The following is a 22,389-nucleotide window of genomic DNA, read 5'->3' on the forward strand; positions in this document are numbered from 1 at the left end:
ACCTTGCCTTTAAACATGGCTTCCAGTCCCATAAGGGTTTGTTAACTAGAACAGGGGGTTGGGGAAGGGGCGATTAAGGCACAACGTGATGGTCTTATTTTCTAAGAGTTCATCTGATGCGGCTGATTTCCTGAGGGATTCCCTTAGTACTTTAGCACACAAAAGTGATTAAGTTACATTTGCTAAAGAAATTGCATAAAAGCCTTTCCATTCTAACTTGATTAGACATTCATCAAAATATCGCCTATAATTCCCATCACAATGGGAGGTTATTTTTTATCGTAAATAATTCTATAAGTATGGCAGGAGAGTGGAGAGGGCATGAACAAATATAGAAGATTTTCTTTCTGATGTATAGAGAAAAATTCAAGTTATAGAGTCATCAAATATGAATAAGACCAGTGAGATAGGTAGATCTATTAATGATCAAGAAAGCAAGGGTCTTGAACTTAGCTAAGTAGGTAGAATATGCAGTTAAACGTTTTTATTGAACAAAAGTTAACCCTGACACTGACAATGTTATTAAGTTTAAAATAACAGATGAAGTCAAGACAACCCAAAATGCCCAATCTGATTGATTGGAAACATAGTCACAAAAGGATGTGTCATAAGTAGAAAATTTGCTTCACAATTCAACCTCTGGGTTCTGTCAACTGCCAACCAAGTTGAGGAAAATCCAGCAGTGCATGAAGGAGGGGAGGTCCCATCAGAGCCACTGAAGTTAATGCCAGGATGTTTGGGAGTGCTAAGGAGTCTGTACTTTTTATTTCTTCAGTGAAGTTATTACTGGTTCTCAAGTGTTCTATCATGTTTCCTGTAGAAAGACAAGGAATATGCTGACTGTGGTTGCACTAGAGGAAGGCTGTGATTCTCTCCTTTCTGTTTAAGCAGAAACTCAATTTGCTAAAATTAGTCATCTTAAAATTTTAATCCGTATAAAGGATAGCAGATCTTAGTTTCCTTGGAGAAAACATGTTATAGGTTTTCATGTTTATTTTGATGCTATAATTGAAGTCTGTCTATATATTTTTTCTTTGATTTTCCGTATTAGTATAGCTGGGCACTGTTGGTGACATATTGCCTTGGCTGTTGTTGATTGTGTTCACACACTGGTGTCTAGGGAATGACTTTAGTGTGATTATGGGTCTAGGTGTTGATTTCTGGGTTTGTCTTTGTTGGATAGATATTTTGTTCCTTTTTTTCTATTTCCTCTTGGGTTTTCTGACCTGTATGACTTGTGGTTGAGCAGGAGGTTTTCACCCAAATTGACTCTGGTGGCCACTGTGGTCTCTTGTCAAACAAGGGGCATCTGCCTGTGTTTGGGGCCAGAGTTCTGGTGCCCTGTGTGGCCTCTAGTCCAGCAAAAAAACCTTAGAGATGGGAACCTAGACCAATAATCACCCCAAACCCAAGGTGCCTAAATACAAGGGTAAGAACACAATCAACCATAGCCAAGGCACTATGTCATCCACAGCTACCCTTCTAAAGCAAACCCTGGATATTCAAACACAACTGAAGCACATGCACACACACACACACACACACACACACACACACACACACACAAACTTAAAACCAACTTTATGACGATAATAGAGGTCCTTAAAGAGGAATTGAATAAATCCCTTTTTTAAAAAATTGAGAAAAAGGCAACCAGAAAAATTGGAGACAATGGGAGTGAAGGAATCTATAAAGAAAGAAATCCAAAAACAAAAATCCAACCAACCAAAGTACAAACACAAACAAACAAACAAAACAGTTGAAGGACTGAAAATAGAAGCAATAAAAAAAACCATAAATTGAGGAAATTCTAGAAATGAAAAATCTGGGACACTATGAAAAGACCAAACCTAACATTAATAAGAATAGAAGAAGGAGAAGAATCCCAGCTCAAAGGTCCAGAAAATATTTTTTAAAAAATCATAGAAGAAAAATTTTCTAACCTAAAGTAGGAGACGCTTATAAAGGTATGAGAAACACATAGAACACTAAATAGATTGGGCCAGAAAGAAGTGCCCTCACCACATAATAATCAAAACACTAAACATACAGAACAAAGAAAAAATATTAAAAGATGCAAGGGTAGAAGACCAACTAATACACAAAGGCAGATCTGTTAGAATTATACCTGACTTCTTGTTAAAGACTATAAAATCCAGAAGGACATTGGTAGATGCGTTGAAGACACTAAGAGATAGCACAGAGACAGTTGCCAGCTCATACTACAATGCCTAGAAAACTTTCAGCCACTATAGATGGAGAAAATAAGTTATTCCATTAAAAAATTCAAACTTAGACATTATCTATAAATCCAGCCCTATAGAAGGTACTAGAAAGCAAACTCCAACCCAAGGATGTTAACTACACCCATGAAAACACAAGAAATAAATAATCTGGGGCTGGAGAGATGGCTCAGCGGTTAAGAGCACTGACTGCTCTTCCGGAGGTCCTGAGTTCAAATCCCAGCAACCACACGGTGGCTTACAACCTTCTGTAATGAGATCAGATGCCCTCTTCTGGTATGTCTGAAGACAGCTACAGTGTACTTTCATATAATAAAAGAATAAATCTTTTTTTAAAAAAGAAATAAATTATCTCACACCAGCAAAATCAAAAGAAGGCAAACACACACACCACCACCACCACCACCACCAACAACAACAAAAACAAAGTTACAGGAATGAACAATCATTGGTCATTGTTATCACTGAATATCAATGGACTCAAGTTTCCAATAAAAGATACAGACTTTCAGAATGGATGTGGAAACAGAATCCATCCTTCTGCTGCACACATGAAACACACTTCGGCATCAAAGATAGACTTACTTCAGGTAAATGTTTGAAAAAATGATTTTCCAAGTAAATGGACCTAAGAATCAAGATAGTGTAGCTAGCCATTCTCATGTCTAACAAAATAGACTCCAAATGAAAATTTATCAAAAGAGATGGGAAAGAATATTTCATATTCATCAAAGGAAACTCCATAAAGATGATGTTTTAATTCTTATCATCTATGTTCCAAACACAGGGTACCACATTTGTAAAAGAAACATGACTAAAACTTAAACCACATATTGGCCCTTACATATTGATAATGAGAGACTTCAATATACCACTCCCAACAATGGACAGGTAGATCATCCAGTCAAAAACTAAACAGATAAATACTGGACCTAACAGATATAAGTCAAATCAGTCTAACAAATATCTACCAAATTTTTCACCTAAATACAAAATGATATACCTTCTTATTAGCACCTCATGGAACTTTCTTCAAAACTGACAACATATTCAGTCGCAAAGCAAGTTTCGACATATATAAGAAAACTGAAATAACTCCTTGCATCCGTCCTATCAGACCACTATAGATTAAAGCTAAATTTTAAGAACAACTAAAGCAATAGAAAGGCGACAAACTTATGGAAACTGAACAACTCTCTACTGAATGACCCACAATGACTTCTGGGTCAGTACAGAAATGAAAGAAATCAAAGTCTTTCTAAAATTCAATGAAAATGAATTTACAATATACCCAAACTTATGTTACATGAGGAAAGTTGTGCTAAGAGGAAAGTTTATAGCACTATGTGCCTTTATAAAGAAATTGTAGCAATCTCATACTAGCCACTTAATAACAGCACACTTGAAAGAACAAAAAGAAATAAACACACTCAGCAGGAGCAGATGGCAGGAAATAATCAAACTGGGGGCTGAAATCAATAAAGTAGAAACAAAGAGATGCTGTGGTTAATATTATTCTGGGGATTTGCTACATCACCTTGTTGCCTTTAAATATCTATTAGAGAATTTTACCCTGCTTTAGACCATATTGTTCCCTGACAAAAGACAAGAAACCTTTGTATTTCTAAAAAGCTTAAAAGCACTAGAGCTGGGGATATATCAACCCTCTATGCTATTTGTCTACTTCCCTGTGGTGATCCCTGAGATATCACTTGCCGTGTTTCACCTGGACTGCTGCTTCTTCTCCATCAGACCATCCCTCATTATCATTCATTCATGATCCACCTACCCCCATTGCAATTTTCTTCTTCTTCTCCTTGCTTTCATTGGGGTCCCTACCTTAGACCCAAGCCTGGGAACTTTCATTCCATCTCCCTCTTTTCTTTCCCCTCTCAGGCTGTAGTGTCTTTATTAACCAATCAGGGATACCATGGGTAGCAATGTTTACATAATAAAAGTTTATATATGTGAAGATCTCCTTGTGTGATGGAGTGCAATCATATCTTGGGGGGCCAATATTTAGCAAGTAAATACATCGAAGCCTCTGACCAACTCCCTACAAGAATAGGTGAAACACAGTGTTGATTCTTTGAGAAATTCACAAGATAGACTAACTAAAAGGTGGAGAGAAGAACATCCAAGTTGACAAAATCAGAAAGATAACGTAACAACAAACATGGGAAATCATTAGGTCATAATTTAAAACCTACACTTCATAAAATTGGAAAAATCTAAAGAAATGAATAATCTTCTTAATAAATACAACTCACTAAAGTTAAATCAATATCAGATACACAATTTAAATAGACATACAATACCTAAGGAAATTCAAGCAGTCATCAAAAATACACACACACACACACACACACACACACACACACACACACACACACACACACACACACAAGATAGGGCCATATGGTTTTAGTGCAGAATTCTAGTTGACTTTCAAAGAACTAATGCCAATACTCCTCAAATGATTCTACAAAACAAAAACAGAAGAAACATTTCCAAATGCATTTTATGAGGGCATAGTCACCCTAATACCCAAACCATACAAAGATTCAACAAAGAAAGGAAATTATTGACCAATTTCCCTTATAAACATAGATGCAAAAAGATACTCAGCAAGATACTTACATACAGAATCTAAGAACATATCAAAAAGATCATCCACCAAGTAGAATTAATCCCAGAGATGCAGAAATAATCCAACATACAAAACCCAGTCAATGTAATATACCATATAAGCAAACTGAAAGAAAAAAAAAAACAAACATATGATCATCTCATTAGATGCCAAAAAAACTTTGACAAAATCCAATACTTCTTCATGATAAAAGTCCTGGGGAGTTTAGGAATACAAGGATCATGCCTAAACATTGTAGAGAAAATTTGCAGTGTGCTTATAGACAACATCAAATTAAATGGAGAGAGACTCAAAGCAATTCCACTAAAATCTGGAACAAAACAAGGCTTTATGCTTTCTCCATATCTGTTCAATATAGTGCTTGAAGTTCTAGCTGGGGCAATAAGACAACTAAAGGATATGAAAGGGATACAAATTGGAAAGGAAAAAGTTACTTTTAAGCTAAGTAAATGATAATCATGTTACAATCCACAGACTCAGAGAAGCTAAGAAACAAATAGTGCTCTATAGGGGATAAATAGGTCTCCCTGGGAATGAGAAATAGAATAGACTTTGCTTGTGGGTTGGGGTCAGGTGGGGATAGGAATAGGAGGAATCAATCAGATTGTGAGGAGGGAGGGGGAGGGAGGAGGGGGAGGGGAGAGGGGAGAAGAACAGGGAGAGAAGAGTCTAATTGGAAGGAATTTAGGGGGTGATGTGGAAACTGAGTAAGGTAGAAACTCCCTGGAATTTAAGGGTGACCCTAGTGAGGACTCCTAGTAATGGAGGATATGGAGCCTGAACTGGCCATCTTCTGTTACTGGGCATAAAACCTTCCACTCACACCTGTTCTGCCTGCAAGATGTACTAGGGTAATGGTGGCTCAGAGCTTTTGTAGGTGACCAACCAATGACTGGCCTAATCTGAGGCCCACAAGAGGGAGTCCATGCCTGACACTGCCTGAATGACCAGGAACAGGAGGCTGGATAGCCCAGAGACCTAGAATAGAACCAAATACAACTTGCCCAGGCCTGCCCAGCATTCAGGGTTCCTGAGGAAAAGGAGCATGGGGTATGACATCGGGTGATCCGTTTTGGTGCTAACAGCAACCAACAGGGGCCCCTGCTGATAGCAGTGTGAAATTTATCGGTTTAGCACTGCTAATAGAAAAAAAAAAACGTAATTATCTGGGGCTTGCAAGAATGCCTATTGAGAAACTCTGAACTCTTTTTAACTCTCAAGAGACAGGTGAGAAAGAAAAGGATAGAGAGAAAGTCATGCATTTGTGCACACCACACACACACACACACACACACACGGCTGGATCTGACCACCAATTTCATAAGTGCACACACATACTTCTATACATATACATCATATACATATACATACATATAGACAGAAAGACATGTAGACATATAGACATATTGTGCAGTCAGACATATCTACACACACACACACACACACACACACACACACACACACACACACACACACACACTTGGTGGATAGAGCAGAGCCGCAATAGCCACACTTTATTTTTTCTCTGAGCCTTTTTATATCTTCTTAGACAAAAGTTCTGTATTAAATTACCTTTTAGATAAAGTGTTACACAAAAGGGGAGTTACAGAGGGATGCTGATAGTAAGGTCAAAGCAAAATTTCACTCTATAAGCTCATTATAAGTTCAAGGCAACAGTTTCACATGGCCTTGATTTATCATGGTTCACACCTATGGCTTCATCCTTTTACCTGATCTAGAATGAATATATTTCCTTGATCACAAATCTGTCTCAAGCCTATTTCTCTTAGTACAATTTATGAGAGTTCATTGTATTCCTTAAAATTCAGCCTTTATTTACTATTTTAGGAGGAGGGGGCACATTGTATTTTTGATTTTAACTTTATTACATCTTCTCAAACTTTCTTCTTAAAATTATTTGGGCAATTCAGGAATTCTATAAAGTCAGTAATTTATCTAAACAGCATTAACTCATGAAAGTACATCTTCATATTGATCTTCAGGAAATTTGACCAATAGGATGGGCTGATACCCAGAAATCATTAGGTTATGTAATAGTGGCAGGAAAGGCATATCAACAGGAAGAAGCAATCTTGGGATAGAGTCTCTAGGGCTGTGCCTTTGCGGAACGAACCCACTGAAGCCATGTAAAACCACAGGCCATCTCCAGGGAACTTGTTTGTCTTAGCCTTTCCTAGATGGCTTCTGTCAACAACTGGCAAAACAACAACAAAAATCAATGAAATGATTTTTAATGATATTCTGCAATACTCAATAGATTGGTGCCAACTCCAGTCTTTGTCAGAGAGGCTGCCTCTGGCAGATGATGTAGTGGCTGCTGAGACCCACAGTCAAACATTAGGCAGAAAGAGAACCCAGGTTGGAGATCTCCATTGGGTCCCTCCCCTCTGAGCTTGAGGAACCCTGTGGAAGAGGAGGAGGAGGAATTGTGGGAGCCAAAGGGTGGTGGCCCTCAGAATCAACTAAGTAGGGTTCATGGCGCTCATGAAGACTGAAGTGGTAGTTGCAGATCCTGAATGGGCCTGAGCTAGGTTCTCTGCATATGTTATGGTTATTGGCTTGGTGCTTTGGAGGGAGGGGCTTCCTGTAGTGGGAGTAGGGGTGTTTCTGATGCTTTTGCCTGCTCTTGGGACCCGTTTCCTCCTCCTTAATGTTTGTGCTTTGTCTTATTGTATCTCGTTGTGCCATGTATGTGTGATATCCCTGAGAGGCCTTCTTTTTTTTGGGGGGGGAACAGGAAGAGAGGATCTGGGGGATAATTTGGGGGGAGTGGAGAGAGGGGAAGATGTGGTAGAGATATAGTGTATGAGAGAAGAATAAATAAAAACTAAAAAGTGGGTAATATTTTCCCTGCAAAAATTGGCAAATGAATCCTCTCTCCCTCTCTTCTCTCTCCCTCTCTTCTCTCTCCCTCCCTCCCTCCGTCCGTCCGTCCGTCCGTCCGTCTGTCTGTCTCAAACTTGCTTCTCATGGGCCCTGTGTCAATGGATGATGTCATATTATTCCCACTCTCCCACTGCAGTTCAAAACCTCAGACTATGTTTTGACTTCTTTCGATCTCTACTCCACCCACAACTACTTAGCTTCACCCAGACAAAATTCCACTTTTACAGAATATCTTTCTTGCTTTCTTTTTCAGTCTTAAAGTCTGTAGGGATTTTCAAAGAGGCTTTCAACTGATCCCCTTTCAAATGATGCCACTTTGAACCAAACTTCCTGCTATTGGGGTGGCATGGCTCATTTTCTGCTTATTCTTTGAAAGTTTATTTCTCTCTCTCTCTCTCTCTCTTTTTTTGATGTGCAAAATGTGAGTATATTTTGTTTATTCAATACCATTGTGTGTGTATATGTGTTCATGTACATGCATGCATGTGTTTATTCAATATGTCCTGGTGCCCCTCCCCCACCCCCTTTGCTTTGCTCTTGCTCATCTTCTTTTTTTTTCTTCTTTTTTTTTAAATTAGGTATTTTCCTCATTTACATTTCCAATGCTATTGCAAAAGTCCCCCATATCCACCCCCCCAATCCCCTACCCACTCACTCCCCCTTTTTGGCCCTGGCGTTCCCCTGTACTGGGGCATATAAAGTTTGCAAGTCCAAGGGGCCTCTTTCCAGTGATGGCTGACTAGACCATCTTTTCATACATATGTAGCTAGAGACAAGAGCTCCTGGGTACTGGTTAGTTCATATTGTTGTTCCACATATAGGGTTGCAGTTCCCTTTAGCTCCTTGGGTACTTTCTCTAGCTCTTCCATTGGGGGCAGTATGACCCATCCAATAGCTGACTGTGAGCATCCACTTCTGTGTTTGCTAGGCCCCAGCATAGTCTCACAAGAGACAGCTATATCTGGGTCCTTACAGCAAAATCTTGCTAGTGTATGCGATGGTGTCAGCGTTTGGAAGCTGATTATGGGATGGATCCCTGGATATGGCAATCACTAGATGGTCCATCCTTTCGTCACAGCTCCAAATTTTGTCTCTGTAACTCCTTCCATGGGTGTTTTGTTCCCATTTCTAGGAAGGGGCAAAGTGTCCACACTTTGGTCTTCCTTCTGCTTGAGTTTCATGCGTTTAGCAAATTGTATCTTATATCTTGTGTATCCTAAGTTTCTGGGCTACTATCCACTTATCAGTGAGTACATATTGTGCGAGTTCCTTTGTGATTGGGTTACCTCACTCAGGATGATGCCCTCCAGGTCCATCCATTTGGCTAGGAATTTCATAAATTCATTCTTTTTAATAGCTGAGTAGTACTCCATTGTGTACATGTACCACATTTTCTGTATCCATTCCTCTGTTGAGGGGCATCTGGGTTCTTTCCAGCTTCTGGCTATTATAAATAAGGCTGCTATGAACATAGTGGAGCATGTGTCCTTCTTACTGGTTGGGACATCTTCTAGATATATGCCCAGGAGATGTATTGCAGGATCCTCCGGTAGTACTATGTCCAATTTTCTGAGGAACCGCCAGACTGATTTCCAGAGTGGTTGTACAAGCTTGCAATCCTACCAACAATGGAGGAGTGTTCCTCTTTCTACACATCCTTGCCAGCATCTGCTGTCACCTGAATTTTTGATCTTAGCCATTCTGACTGGTGTGAGGTGGAATCTCAGGGTTGTTTTGATTTGCATTTCCCTGATGATTAAGGATGCTGAACATTTTTTCAGGTGCTTCTCTGGCATTCAGTATTCCTCAGGTGAGAATTCGTTGTTCATCTCTGAGCCCCATTTTTTAATGGGGTTATTCAATTTTCTGGAGCCCACATTCTTGAGTTCTTTATATATATTGGATATTAGTCCCCTATCCGATTTGGGATAGGTAAAGATCCTTTCCCAATCTGTTGGTGGTCTTTTTGTCTTATTGACGGTGTCTTTTGCCTTGCAGAAGCTTTGCAATTTTATGAGGTCCCATTTGTCAATTCTCGATCTTACAGCACAAGCCATTGCTGTTCTATTCAGGAATTTTTCCCCTGTACCCATATCTTCGAGGCTTTTGCCCACTTTCTCCTCTATAAGTTTCAGTGTCTCTAGTTTTATGTGGAGTTCCTTAATCCACTTAGATTTGATCTTAGTACAAGGAGATAAGTATGGATCAATTTGCATTCTTCTACATGATAACTGCCAGAAGTGCCAGCACCATTTGTCGAAAATGCTGTCTTTTTTCCACTGGATGGTTTTAGCTCTCTTGTCAAAGATCAAGTGACCATAGGTGTGTGGGTTCACCTCTGGGTCTTCAATTCTGTTCCATTGGTCTACTTGTCTGTCACTATACCAGTACCATGCAGTTTTTATCACTATTGCTCTGTAGTACAGCTTTAGGTCCGGCATGGTGATTCCACCAGAGGTTCTTTTTCCTTGAGAAGAGTTTTTGCTCTCCTAGGTTTTTTGTTATTCCAGATGAATTTGCAGATTGCCCTTTCTAATTCGTTGAAGAATTGAGTTGGAATTTTGATGGGGATTGCACTGAATCTGTAGATTGCTTTTGGCAAGATAGCCATTTTTACTATATTGATCCTGCCGATCCATGAGCATGGGAGATCTTTCCATCTTTTGAGATCTTCTTTAATTTCGTTCTTCATAACCTTGAAGTTTTTATCATACAGTTCTTTCACTTCCTTAGTTAGAGTCACGCCAAGGTATTTTATATTATTTGTGACTATTGAGAAGGGTGTTGTTTCCCTAATTTCTCTCTCACCCTGTTTATCCTTTGTGTAGAGAAAGGCCATTGACTTGTTAGAGTTAATTTTATATCCAGTTAATTCACTGAAGCTGTTTATCAGGTTTAGGAGTTCTCAGGTTGAATTTTTAGGGTCATTCATATATACTATCATATCATCTGCAAAAAGTGATATTTTGACTTCTTCCTTTCCAATTTGTATCCCCTTGATCTCCTTTTGTTGTCGAATTGCTCTGGCTAGGACTTCAAGTACAATGTTGAATAGGTAGGGAGAAAGAGGACAGCCTTGTTTAGTCCCTGATTTTAGTGGGATTGCTTCCAGCTTCTCACCATTTCGTTTGATGTTGGCTACTGGTTTGCTGTAGATGGCTTTTATCATATTTAGGCATGGGCCTTGAATTCCTGATCTTTCCAAGACTTTTATCATGAATGGGTGTTGGATTTTGTCAGGTGCTTTCTCCACATCTATGAAGATGATCATTTTTTTTTGTCTTTGAGTTTGTTTATATAATGGATTACATTGATGGATTTCCGTATATTAAACCATCCCTGCATCCCTGGAATGAAATCTACTTGGTCAGAATGCATGATTGTTTTGATGTGTTCTTGGATTCGGTTAGTGAGAATTTTATTGAGTATTTTTGCATCGATATTCATAAGGGAAAATTTTATTGAGTATTTTTGCATCGATATTCATAAGGGAAATTGGTCTAAAGTTCTCTATCTTTGTTGGGTCGTTCTGTGGTTTAGGTATAAGAGTAATTGTGGCTTCATAGAATGATTTGGGTAGAGTACCTTGTGCTTCTATTTTGTGGAATAGTTTGTAAAGAACTGGAATTAGATCTTCTTTGAAGGTCTGATAGAACTCTGCACTAATCCCATCTGGTCCTGGGCTTTTTTGATTGGGAGACTATTAATGAATGCTTCTATTTCTTTAGGGGATATTGGAATGTTTAGATCATTAACCTGATCCTGATTTAACTTTGGTACCTGGTATCTGTCTAGAAATTTGTCCATTTCATCCAGGTTTTCCTGTTTTCTTTAGTATAGCCTTTTGTAGAAGGATCTGATGGTGTTTTGGATTTCTTCAGGATCTGTTGTTATGTCTCCCTTTTTATTCCTGATTTTGTTAATTAGGATGATGTCCCTGTGCCCTCTAATGTGTCTGGCTAAGGGTTTATCTATCTTGTTGATTTTCTCAAAGAACCAGCTCCTCGTTTGGTTGATTCTTTGAATAGTTCTTCTTGTTTACACTTGGTTGATTTTGCCCCTGAGTTTGATTGTTTCCTGCCATCTACTCCTCTTGAGTGAATTTGCTTGCTTTTGTTCTAGAGCTTTAAGGTGTGTTGTCAAGCTGCTAGTGTGTGCTCTCTCTAGTTTCTTTTTGGAGGCACTCAGAACTATGAGTTTTCCTCTTAGAAATACTTTCATTGTGTCCCATAATTTTGGGTATGTTGTGGCTTCATTTTCATTAAACTCTAAGAAGTCCTTAATTTCTTTCTTTATTCCTTCCTTGACCAAGGTATCATTGAGAAGCGTGTTGTTCAGTTTCCACGTGAATGTTGGCTTTCCATTATTTATGTTGTTATTGAAGATCAGCCTTATTCCATGGTGATCTCATAGTATGCATGGGACAATTTCAATATTTTTGTATCTGTTGAGGCCTGTTTTGTGACCAATTATATGGTCAATTTTGGAGAAGGTACCATGAGGTGCTGAGAAGAAGGTATATCCTTTTGTTTTAGGATAAAATGTTTTGTAGATATCTGATAAATTCATTTGTTTCATAACTTCTGGTAGTTTCACTGTGTCCCTGTTTAGTTTCTGTTTCCACAATCTGTCCATTGATGAGAGTGGTATGTTGAAGTCTCCCACTATTATTGTTTGAGGTGCAATGTGTGGTTTGAGCTTTACTAAAGTCTCTTTAATGAATGTGGCTGCCCTTGCATTTGGAGCATACATATTCAGAATTGAGAGTTCCTCTTGGAAGATTTTACCTTTGATGAGTATGAAGTGCCCCTCCTTGTCTTTTTTGATAACTTTGGGTTGGAAGTTGATTTTATTTGATATCAGAATGGCTACTCCAGCTTGTTTCTTCAGACCATTTGCTTGGAAAATTGTTTTCCAGCCTTTCACTACTCAGAAGGTAGTGTCTGTCTTTTTCCCTGAGATGAGTTTCCTGTAAGCAGCAAAATGTTGGGTCCTGTTTGTGTAGCCAATCTGTTAGTCTATGTCTTTTTATTGGGGAATTGAGTCCATTGATATTAAGAGATATTAAGGAAAGGTAATTGTTGCTTCCTATTATTTTTGTTGTTAGAGTTGGCATTCTGTTCTTGTGGCTGTCTTCTATAGGTTCGTTGAAGGATTACCTTCTTGCTTTTTCTAGGACATGGTTTCCGTCCTTGTATTTTTTTTCCTCTTATTATCCTTTGAAGTGCTGGATTCGTGGAAAGATAATGTATGAGTTTGGTGTTGTCATGGAATACTTTGGTTACTTCATCTATGGTAATTAAAAGTTTGGCTGGGTATAGTAGCCTGGGCTGGCATTTGTGTTCTCTTAGTGTCTTTATAACATCTGTACAGGATCTTCTGGCTTTCATAGTCTCTGGTGAAAAGTTTGGTGTAATTCTGATAGGTCTACCTTTATATGTTACTTGACCTATTTCCCTTATTGCTTTCAATATTTTATCTTTATTTAGTGCATTTGTTGTCCTGATTTTTATATGTCGGGAGGTTTTTTTTTTTGTCCAGTCTATTTGGAGTTCTGTAGGATTCTTATATGTTCATGGTCATTTCTTTCTTTAGGTTTGGGAAGTTTTCTTCTATAATTTTGTTGAAGATATTTGCTGGCCCTTTGAGTTGAAAATCTTCATTCTCATCTACTCCTATTATCCATAGGTTTGGTCTTCTCATTGTGTCCTTGGATTTCCTGGATGTTTTGAGTTAGAATCTTTTTGCATTTTTCATTTTCTTTGATTGTTGTACTGATATTATTTATGGAATCTTCTGCATCTGAGATTCTCTCTTCCATCTCTTGTATTTTGTTGCTGATGCTCGAATCTATGGTTCCAGATTTCTTTCCTAGGGTTTCTATCTCCAGTGTTGCCTTTTTTTGGGTTTCCTTTATTGTGTCTACTTCCCTTTTTAGGTCTAGTATGGTTTTGTTCATTTCCATCACCTGTTTGTATGTGTTTTCCTGTTTTTCTTTAAGGACTTGTCACTCTTTAGCAGTGTTCTCCTGTATTTCTTTAAGTGAGTTATTAAAGTCCTTCTTGATGTCCTCTACCATCATCATGAGATATGCTTTTATATCTGGGTCTAGCTTTTCGGGTGTGTTGGGGTACCCAAGTCTGGCTGAGGTGGGAGTGCTGGGTTATGATGATGGTGAGTGTCGCAGACCCTTTGGGCCCCTTTGTCTGCGTGGAACAGGTCTCTAGTCGCGGATGGGCAAAGCGTCGGATGAGTGACAAACAGATGTACACAGGAAAGGTCGTGTGGAATCTGAATGTAATATCAAATTGAGCATCAGACTTTTTATGTAGAAGACAATAAGGAAGTTGGGTGACACACTCGCAAGGTACAAAGAGGTTACTGGATTCTTACATAAAACAGAGAAATGCAAACACAGAAGGTTTAACAGGAATCACCTGGGATAGAATTCATTGTTAACAACTGGGATCAAAAAGGGCTCTATCTAAGATTCGCTTAATCTTAGAAGCCAGGGTCAAGGGCTTTGTGCCCTTGCCATAGTTCCTATTTTAGTCTATTGTATAGTCTACCTTCCCCTTAGGCCATTGTAAATACGTGTGTATGGGTGTAACTCAGCTATAGTCTTAGCTCTCTCCTGAGTTTCAGTGGTTAGAGCACTCTCTGCAGGCAAGCTTTCCTCTTGCAGTGAAGGTGGACAGATATCTGGTGTTTGGACCTGCCTCCTGGCAGAAGATGAAAGCCTGAAACAGGGCTTGTCCCAGAATCTGTGTAGCTTCTGTAGTCCACACTCTCACCTGTGGCAGAGTAGTCTCGGTGGGATCCGGGAACCAAGATGCTGTGGCAAAGCTCTCCCAGGTAGGCCGGACACCTCTCCTCTGGCAGGGAAGGAGCCAAGATGTCTGGAGCCTGAAACACGGTCTTCCCCTTTTTCTTTCATGCCACAGATAGTCCATCATCCTCTCGAACTCTCCTGACTCCTTTAGACTTCTCTCCCTCTCACAGTTTCCATTTTCATTGCACAAGAATGCATATGTATATATTAATTTAATGAAAATTTTTACACATGAAAGTTTCAGTGTTTTTCTGAGTCTACTTATCTGTATTTTAGTTTTTGTTTTTTGTCCTCTTGACACATACTCAGATCATCTGAGAAGATGGACCTGAGTAGAGAAAATGCCCCCCCCCCAACATTGTCCTGTAGTAAAGTCTGTGGGGGCATTTTCTTGATCAGTGATTTACATGGAAGTGCCTCACTAACTGTGGGAGGTACCAACCCTGGGCTAGTGGTCCTAGGTGGTATTAGAGAGCAGGCTGAGCAAGCAATGGGGAGCAAGCCAGTAGGCAGCACTCCCCCACAGCCTCTATTTCAGTTTCTGCCTCTAGAATCCTGCCCAGACTTTTCTTGATAATGGACCTGAGAATTCTAAGTAAAACAAACATTTTTCTTGCCAGGTTGCTTTTGAGCCAGGTGTTTATCACAGCAATTGAAAGCAAACTTGAACAGCCTGCCTAGTTACTATCCTTGATGTGATAAGGCACCATTATCAAAGCAATGTAGAGAAGAAAATTCCTGTTGGGAAGTTACAGTTCCAGAGTGCTAAAGTCCATGGCCATGATGGTGAAAGGTTGGCAGCAGGCAGGCAGGCAGGCAGGGAGGCCGGCAAGCAGGCATGGTACTGGAGTGGTAGCTGAGAACTTATGTCTTAACACACAAGTGCAAAGCAGAGTGAAAGCTTCCTGGCTGGGAATGGCATGGGCTTTTGAATTCTTAAAGCTTGGCCCACACTGACTCATCCCCTTCAGCAAGGCCACACCTCCTAATCCTTCCCAAACAGTTCCACCAATAGGATGCCAGGCATTTAAATATATGAGTCATTCAGACCATTCTGATTCAAACCATCACACTGCTTTTGGGCTCTTCCTTACCTAGTCTATCCATCCACACAGCCCTGGACAGACAGGTTGAGCCTTTTGTGTACAGCATTGTGGAGTGGACCCTTTGTAATATCCAAAATGAATTCAAGACCACCCACTACCTTCTCCCTTCTAAAAGATTTTACAAACACTACTAGCAGGCCAAGTGCAGAGCCAGATAAAGAAGCTGGCTGACTAAACAAATATAGAAACATAGTTTTAACTGTCAAAATGACTAAGCTTGCAGCTGCCAGAACAACATTAACAATTCTCTTACCTCACCTCACACTGAATTCTGGGTCAAATCAACCAATGCCTGAAAAGGTTATTGGCTACACCAATTAAAATAAGCCAACTACCCTGTTGCCTAAATCTGCCATTACAAAGGTATAAAAAATGTGTTCTTTCTTTGTTCTGGGTCTCTCCTCTGGACTGCGTGCTGAGAGGAGGTTCCCCAACATGTTGGAATAATAAAAATCCTCATGTGTTTTGCAATGATGGTTGTCTCTGTAGTCTTTGTGAGTGAGGGTCTCTTGATAAACTACAACACCTTCATTCCCACATGGTCTGCTGTGAGTTCCCTGTCTGCAGCATGACTTGTGTTCAATAGTCAAAGACATCCTCACAGTCTGTTTTTGACTTTTGACATTTGGCCTTTGACATGAGTTCCACAATTCTTGTATAGCCCAAGCCCTTGGGTCTTTTGATTCTGCAAATGCTGTTTCTTTATCTGAGGGGGAGGGGCTTTCTTTACTCTCAGCATGCCCATATGCTGGTGGTTGTGTGTCCTCTGCCCTCAATGGTCTTTGGAGAGTGATGGTCTCAGGACTTGGAGGAGCTGGGAAGCAGGGTCTCAGGTGGTGGTGAATGCAGCAGATATGAACTACCTGGGAGACTGTTTCAGAGGACAGTTTGTTTATTGAAATAGTGGGGCTTACTTATGTAGCTAGAGTCAGGGGGAGGAGAGGACAAATGGATAAGGTAGGGAGTGCTGCAGTGGGGGCAGGGCCTTCCAAGAGTAACAGCTAGATTAACAAACTGCCAGTTACCTGATTTCTGAGAAGCCAGTTCTCTGGCCAGGAAACACAAGCCTAACTGGCTTTATCTTGACATGTCCTTTGTCTTTATGAAGTTGAGTAGGCCCAAGCCTGATTGGGGTAGGGAGTGGTGAGTCACCCCACTCCTGCCATGCTCTTTGAGAGGTGTCCGAGGTATGCTCTACCATCCCACTGATGGTGTCTGCCTTGACTGTAAGATCAGCTCAGATTTGAACCTTTCCTTCAATATTCTCACCACTTCAGATTCTGAGTCTTCCTGGTACTTTCACATACCTCCCTTTTTATACAGTTCAGATAACGTATTTCACTTTTTGTTCTTGCTGTAATTCCATGACAGATTTCAAGCTGTTGATGAGGAAGATTAACAGGTATTTGAGCTTGTTGTTCACATTTTTAGTTTTCTATGCATATAAACAAAAACACCTGGCATGTGTCAGGAGGTAGTTCAGGGGCTGGGGAGATGGCTCAGTATGTTAAGAGCACTTGCTATATAAGCACGAGGACCTGAGTTCAAGTCCCCAGAACTCACATAAGATGCCAGACCTGGCTATATGTGTATCTATAATCCCAATTGTGTGGAAGGCAAAGATTATTGTGGTTTTTCTGGCTGCCAACCTAGCTACAGGTTCAGTAAGAGACCATGACTCAAGGGACTGAGTTGAATATTGCAAGAGCAGGTGGGTGATGTCCTCCCTCCTCTACCCTCCATGCATGTACCTGCATGTACATCTACACACACACACACACACACACACACACACACACACACACGCACGCACGCACGCACGCACGCGCGCGCGCGGGGATGGAGTGGAGGAGGAATGCCATTTACCCATCTTTTCATAGTATTCTACACTTTTAACATTAAAAGGGAAAATCTGTCTAGCAATCCCAAAATGATTGTTACAAACTTGAAAGTTTATAACATGGAATTACTTAAAATCTCATCATAAGATTTTACTTAAAATCTCCTGATATGACTAGTGGACACAAATGCAGTAACTTCCCAGGCTATTACCTTGTAAGCTAGCTGGCTTTTACGTCTGAACTTGAGTTGTAACATTCTTATTTACAAGATACAGTACTGTAAGTGATATTAATGTAACCATTAGGCCAGTTCTCTTACCTTAGTTTTTCCATCAGTCCAGTATAGAGGTTACACCACTGTACAGTGCTCTGTACTGAACCCCAGGGGAATCCAGAGAGGAAGCTCAGACTTGAGTGGACTGTGCATTCTCTGTGCCCAGGATGGCAGCTGGTGCCAAACTGTGACGTCACATCTGGTGATGTGATCACTTCTCTCAATTGTGTGCTCTCCCGGGGCCACCAATTCTTTCCATTCAGGTCATCGGGCGGCCATCGGTTGGTAAAAGTTTCCTCTCTGCTGGGCCAAAATTGGATCTAGAATTGTAATGAGTCATATTAACCTAGGCTTTAAAAATGACTTTATACTTATACTTCACCTGCAAGTATGCCCAAAGTGTCATGTGAAAACCATGATAAATGCAGTCTTCCCAGTGTAGAGAGAGGATGGCTAAGTCTTCCTGTGTTCATATAAACAAGCAGCATTTCACATATAAAACTCTGGAGGACTCTCACAGACCTTAAAGAAAAGGCCAAAGACCAGATAGGAATCTAATAGCACAGGAATCTAGGCTTGGACTGACCACACATCTGCTCATGTTACCATGTGGCCAGATGTGTCTGTGGATTCATAACCACCTGACTGGGAAGTATCTCTAGCTGAATCAACAACTGGATTTCTTCAAAACAGACACAGCATGTTCGACTCTCACATCTCAGGGTGGATCCCAATAACCAGACTCCAATAAGGTATTTCTCTGTTTTCTGTAATCAGTGTTGTTCTGGTCCTCAATGATCCTCAGATAAGTGCCAGTTTCCTTTCTGAATCAGATATCTGTGGAGATGGAAAGCAAGTGCCTGCTTAGTGAAAATCAAATCTGAAAAACAATTACTCTGCTATTAATATTTTTACTTTTCCAATGCAAGCAAGTGATATATCTAGAACTTTCTTAGAAGAAAATAATTTTTCTTGATACTCTTTATTATGTAATTGAAATTTTAAGTTATACCAAACTTGGGTGGTTTTTTGAGTCAAGCTTTGCAGCCCCTGGGACAATTTACTTGTGAACTCATTAAACTGGCTTTTTATTCTTATTAAATTATTTTACTTTCAAAGAACGAAAGACTTCTGTCGGAGGGTTGCCACCAGCTTCTGCTGATTGGTTGCTTCAGTGAGGGCAAGCAAACTTGTGATCTGAGAAATGTGGATTGCTATCTATATGCAGGTGAGGGCAGGTGTAATATAAGACTAGAGCCTATGATTGGGCAATGAGGAAGGAAGGCGGGGATGAGAGTTTCAGAGACAAGGGACACAGAAGATGGAGGAAGAAGAGGATGAACCTGATCCACACATGGCATTAAATAGCCACAGATAGCTATGGATATTTGTCCAATCTAGGTGTGCAGCTTGTATCAATATCAGTTGGCTCTGAGTTCATTGTGTGGGCATTTTGTGGGTTGAGAATTTACTGATATAAATCTAACTGATAAATTACAAGCCTCTAGAGTTTTGATTTACTGGGTTACAGTGATTTGTGACAGCTAGTCACAGGGGGTGGATGGATGGGAAGATAGAGTGGTTAGGAGGCAGGTAAACTGCAGGGAACAGGGAAGACCTAATAGGGGAGGGGAAACCGTGTTACTAGAGTATAGCCAGTGATAGTGTGGATCGTTTTTAAATTATTACCGCATCAGAAAAATTTAACTAAAATAGCATTGACATTCTCTCAAGTGATAAAACACTAAGTTTCTAGTGATATACATCAAGGAACTTAAATATTGCCATATATAATGTATATTTAGATGCAATCACTGCATCATTATATGAGATGAAGCTTGAAAATCAAAGCAAAGCAAAACAGAAACTAAATGACAAAAGAGAACATCTGTCAGTCAGATGTGTTTGTGTCTTTAGTACCCCTGCATTCACCCTCTCATTGTGACCAAACTCCTGACAAGAACAGTGTAAAGGAAAAGCATTTACAATCTGAGGGTACAGGGGCATGAGCTACATGCTCACACTGCATCCACAGTCGGGAAGCAGTCATGGATGCTTGGCTAGTGCTCAGCACAGGTTCTCCTCCTTGCTCTGTCTAAGGCCCCAGCCCGTGGTGGTGCTGCCCACATTCATGGTGGACCTCTTTCTCAAGTTTAAGCATTCGGATAGGTCATCAGAGGTATGCGTCTATGGTGATTCTAAACGTAGTCATGACCATGAAGATGAGTGACACACTCAGTATTGTGTAGCTTTGGTACTTCGAAGAACAATGAGGGTGAACTTACTGTTGACTTGGCATAGATTCCTGTTCTGTTTGCTTTGTTAATAACACACAGCAGGCACACCAAGGAATGAACTGGTTACAAGCTTCTTTAGTTTCAAGCAGTGTTTGCTTCCCCTCATTACAAAATTGTTGATTAAGTACCCACAAATGGGAATAGTGGTACACACCTTTAATCTCCGCTAATGGGAGGCAGAGACAGGTGAATCTCTGTGTTTGAGGACATCCTGGTTTATGTTGTGAGTTCCAGGCCAACCAGCAGCTTCACAGTAAGACCTTATCTAAGTAAATAAACAAATAAAACACCTACAAATTCAGTGTGTATTCAGCCTATTGGATATGATATTTAAAATTGGCTTTGACTGCTTATTGGTATCTTCATGTATGACTTTATGGGGCTTTTTTTAATTTAATTTTTTTTGAGACAAGCTCTCAAGTAGCCCAGGCTAACCTAGAACTCATGATGTAGCTGAGGATGACCTTGAACTCTTGATCTTCCTGCCTCTTCCCCCTATTTTCTGGGATTATACTCATTAGCTAAATGTCCAGCAGGGTGATCAAAATTAAGTAGAGGTGACATGCCAGGTTTGCATGGTAGAATTCTGGGATGAAGTAAAGTGCTCGGAGAACCGGCATGCTAGATTGGATTGATAGGCCCGGAGTGGATTGACAAGCATGACTTCAGCACGGTGAGACGAATGTGCTCACAGAGGATTCAGCATTTACCAAGACTGTGCTGAGCCATCTGGCGAGAGGGGCCCCAGGAGCGCCATGCAGCAGAGCAGTGATGGAGATGCTGCTTCTCCAGTAACACATGACAGAGAGAGGCTGTTACAGAGCTTAGCTCATTGTTAGTGAAGGAGATGACAGGACCCTGAAACAAGAGAGGCTGGGTGGTGACACTTGAGTCCCAGATGCCAAGGCCTTTTATTACTGAAAATTAATGGAGCCAGAAAAGTCGGAATGTCAGGCAAGATTAAGGGAAGTTAATAAAATGTTATTATCCTCTGGGCACAGTAATGAGCAGTGACAAGAGATTGCTTGGCATGCAGCACAGGAAGAGTCAAGCATGGGATAACTGGGAGAGGCCATTGAAGCACAGGACTCTGATTCTTCACCTGGTGTGTGGGCCTGAGCCAGTCTTCAAACTGGACCCAGTCGTTGAGATGGAAAGATCTAGGTGAGGACGGATGCTGTGCTGTATGGGGAGCTACATGGTAAACGGATGAAATGGGAAAATGACTGCTCTGAGGTATGCTTTCAGGGAAGGTTTATTGTAGATATGAGGGAGCACAGTCAGGGGCATCTGGTAGAGGCCTGAGCAGGGAGAGAAAGTGTGGACTAAGCATGGCCAAGTAGACTGGGCTGGGGCATGAGAGGAGATAGAGGTGGAAGAGCAAGAGAGGAAGAGAAGAGGGAGCAAATAGGAGAGAGGGCAAAGAGAAGGGACCAAGAGCCAAGAGAGGAGGAACAAGAGAGCCTGGCAGAAAGGGCGGGATTATGAAGTGGACACAGCAGAGAACTTCTCCTGGCATCCAGGTTGCTCCTGCTGACTGGTGCAGATCGCTCCACTGCTGCTTACTCATGTTTGGTATCCTGACACTACTGAAATGGACTGCTGGTATCTGACAAATGGAGATGAGAATCTCCCTAAGAAACTACTTCTAAACAGTTCTGCATCCCTTTGTCCCAATTACCATCTTTTCTCCCCTATCTTTGGACAGTGGGCTAGAAAGGGAGTTGAAGCATTTGAGAACCCTTATTAAAAGTAAGTTTTAAGAAAACCTAAGCCCACAGGATTATATAGATTCTATTTTTATAGAAGCTGGGGGGAAGGTTTGGATGGGGTGAGCAGAGCTGAGAGGAACCACCCGGGTGTGCAGTAGGCCTGGAGGCCAGTGTGTGCTTCGGTATTGTGGGAAGCCACATGTGCCGTTGCAGAGTGGCACTGACTACTGCTGGCCACCACGCATAAGATTGGACAAACAACCAATGTGTACATATGCAGTAAAGTTTTTTGCAAAGACACTGCCTGGCCCAGGCATGATAATGAGGTTCTGTAAGGTACTGAGAGTATAACCAATCAGATGTGAGACATGCAAATGAGGCATGATAATGAGGTTCTGTAAGGTACTGAGAGTATAACCAATCAGATGTGAGACATGCAAATGAGGCATGATAATGAGGTTCTGTAAGGTACTGAGAGTATAACCAATCAGATGTGAGACATGCAAATGAGGTATGATAATGAAGTT

General features: G+C 40.6%; 1 long non-coding RNA gene across 5 annotated transcripts in view; it reads right to left on the reverse strand.

Moving 5' to 3' along the window:
* Nucleotides 1-259: 259 nt before the first annotated feature.
* The window catches only part of Gm6288, a 38,115-nt gene continuing 15,985 nt past the window's right edge, over nt 260-22,389 (reverse strand). Inside the window, exons 3-5 of one of the 5 annotated variants that reach the window (XR_869622.3) lie at nt 17,899-18,690; nt 4,884-4,998; nt 260-814 (exon numbers count right to left, since the gene is read on the reverse strand). This is a non-coding gene — a long non-coding RNA (predicted gene 6288). Of the gene's footprint in view, nt 815-4,883; nt 4,999-14,917; nt 17,118-17,898; nt 18,691-22,389 lie in introns of those variants that run through there. The other 4 variants (XR_378183.4, XR_869623.3, XR_378181.4 and 1 more) reach the window with 4 other exon arrangements.

The sequence above is a fragment of the Mus musculus genome, chromosome 6 (genome assembly GCF_000001635.26).
Source record: "Mus musculus strain C57BL/6J chromosome 6, GRCm38.p6 C57BL/6J".
Lineage (NCBI taxonomy): Eukaryota > Metazoa > Chordata > Mammalia > Rodentia > Muridae > Mus > Mus musculus.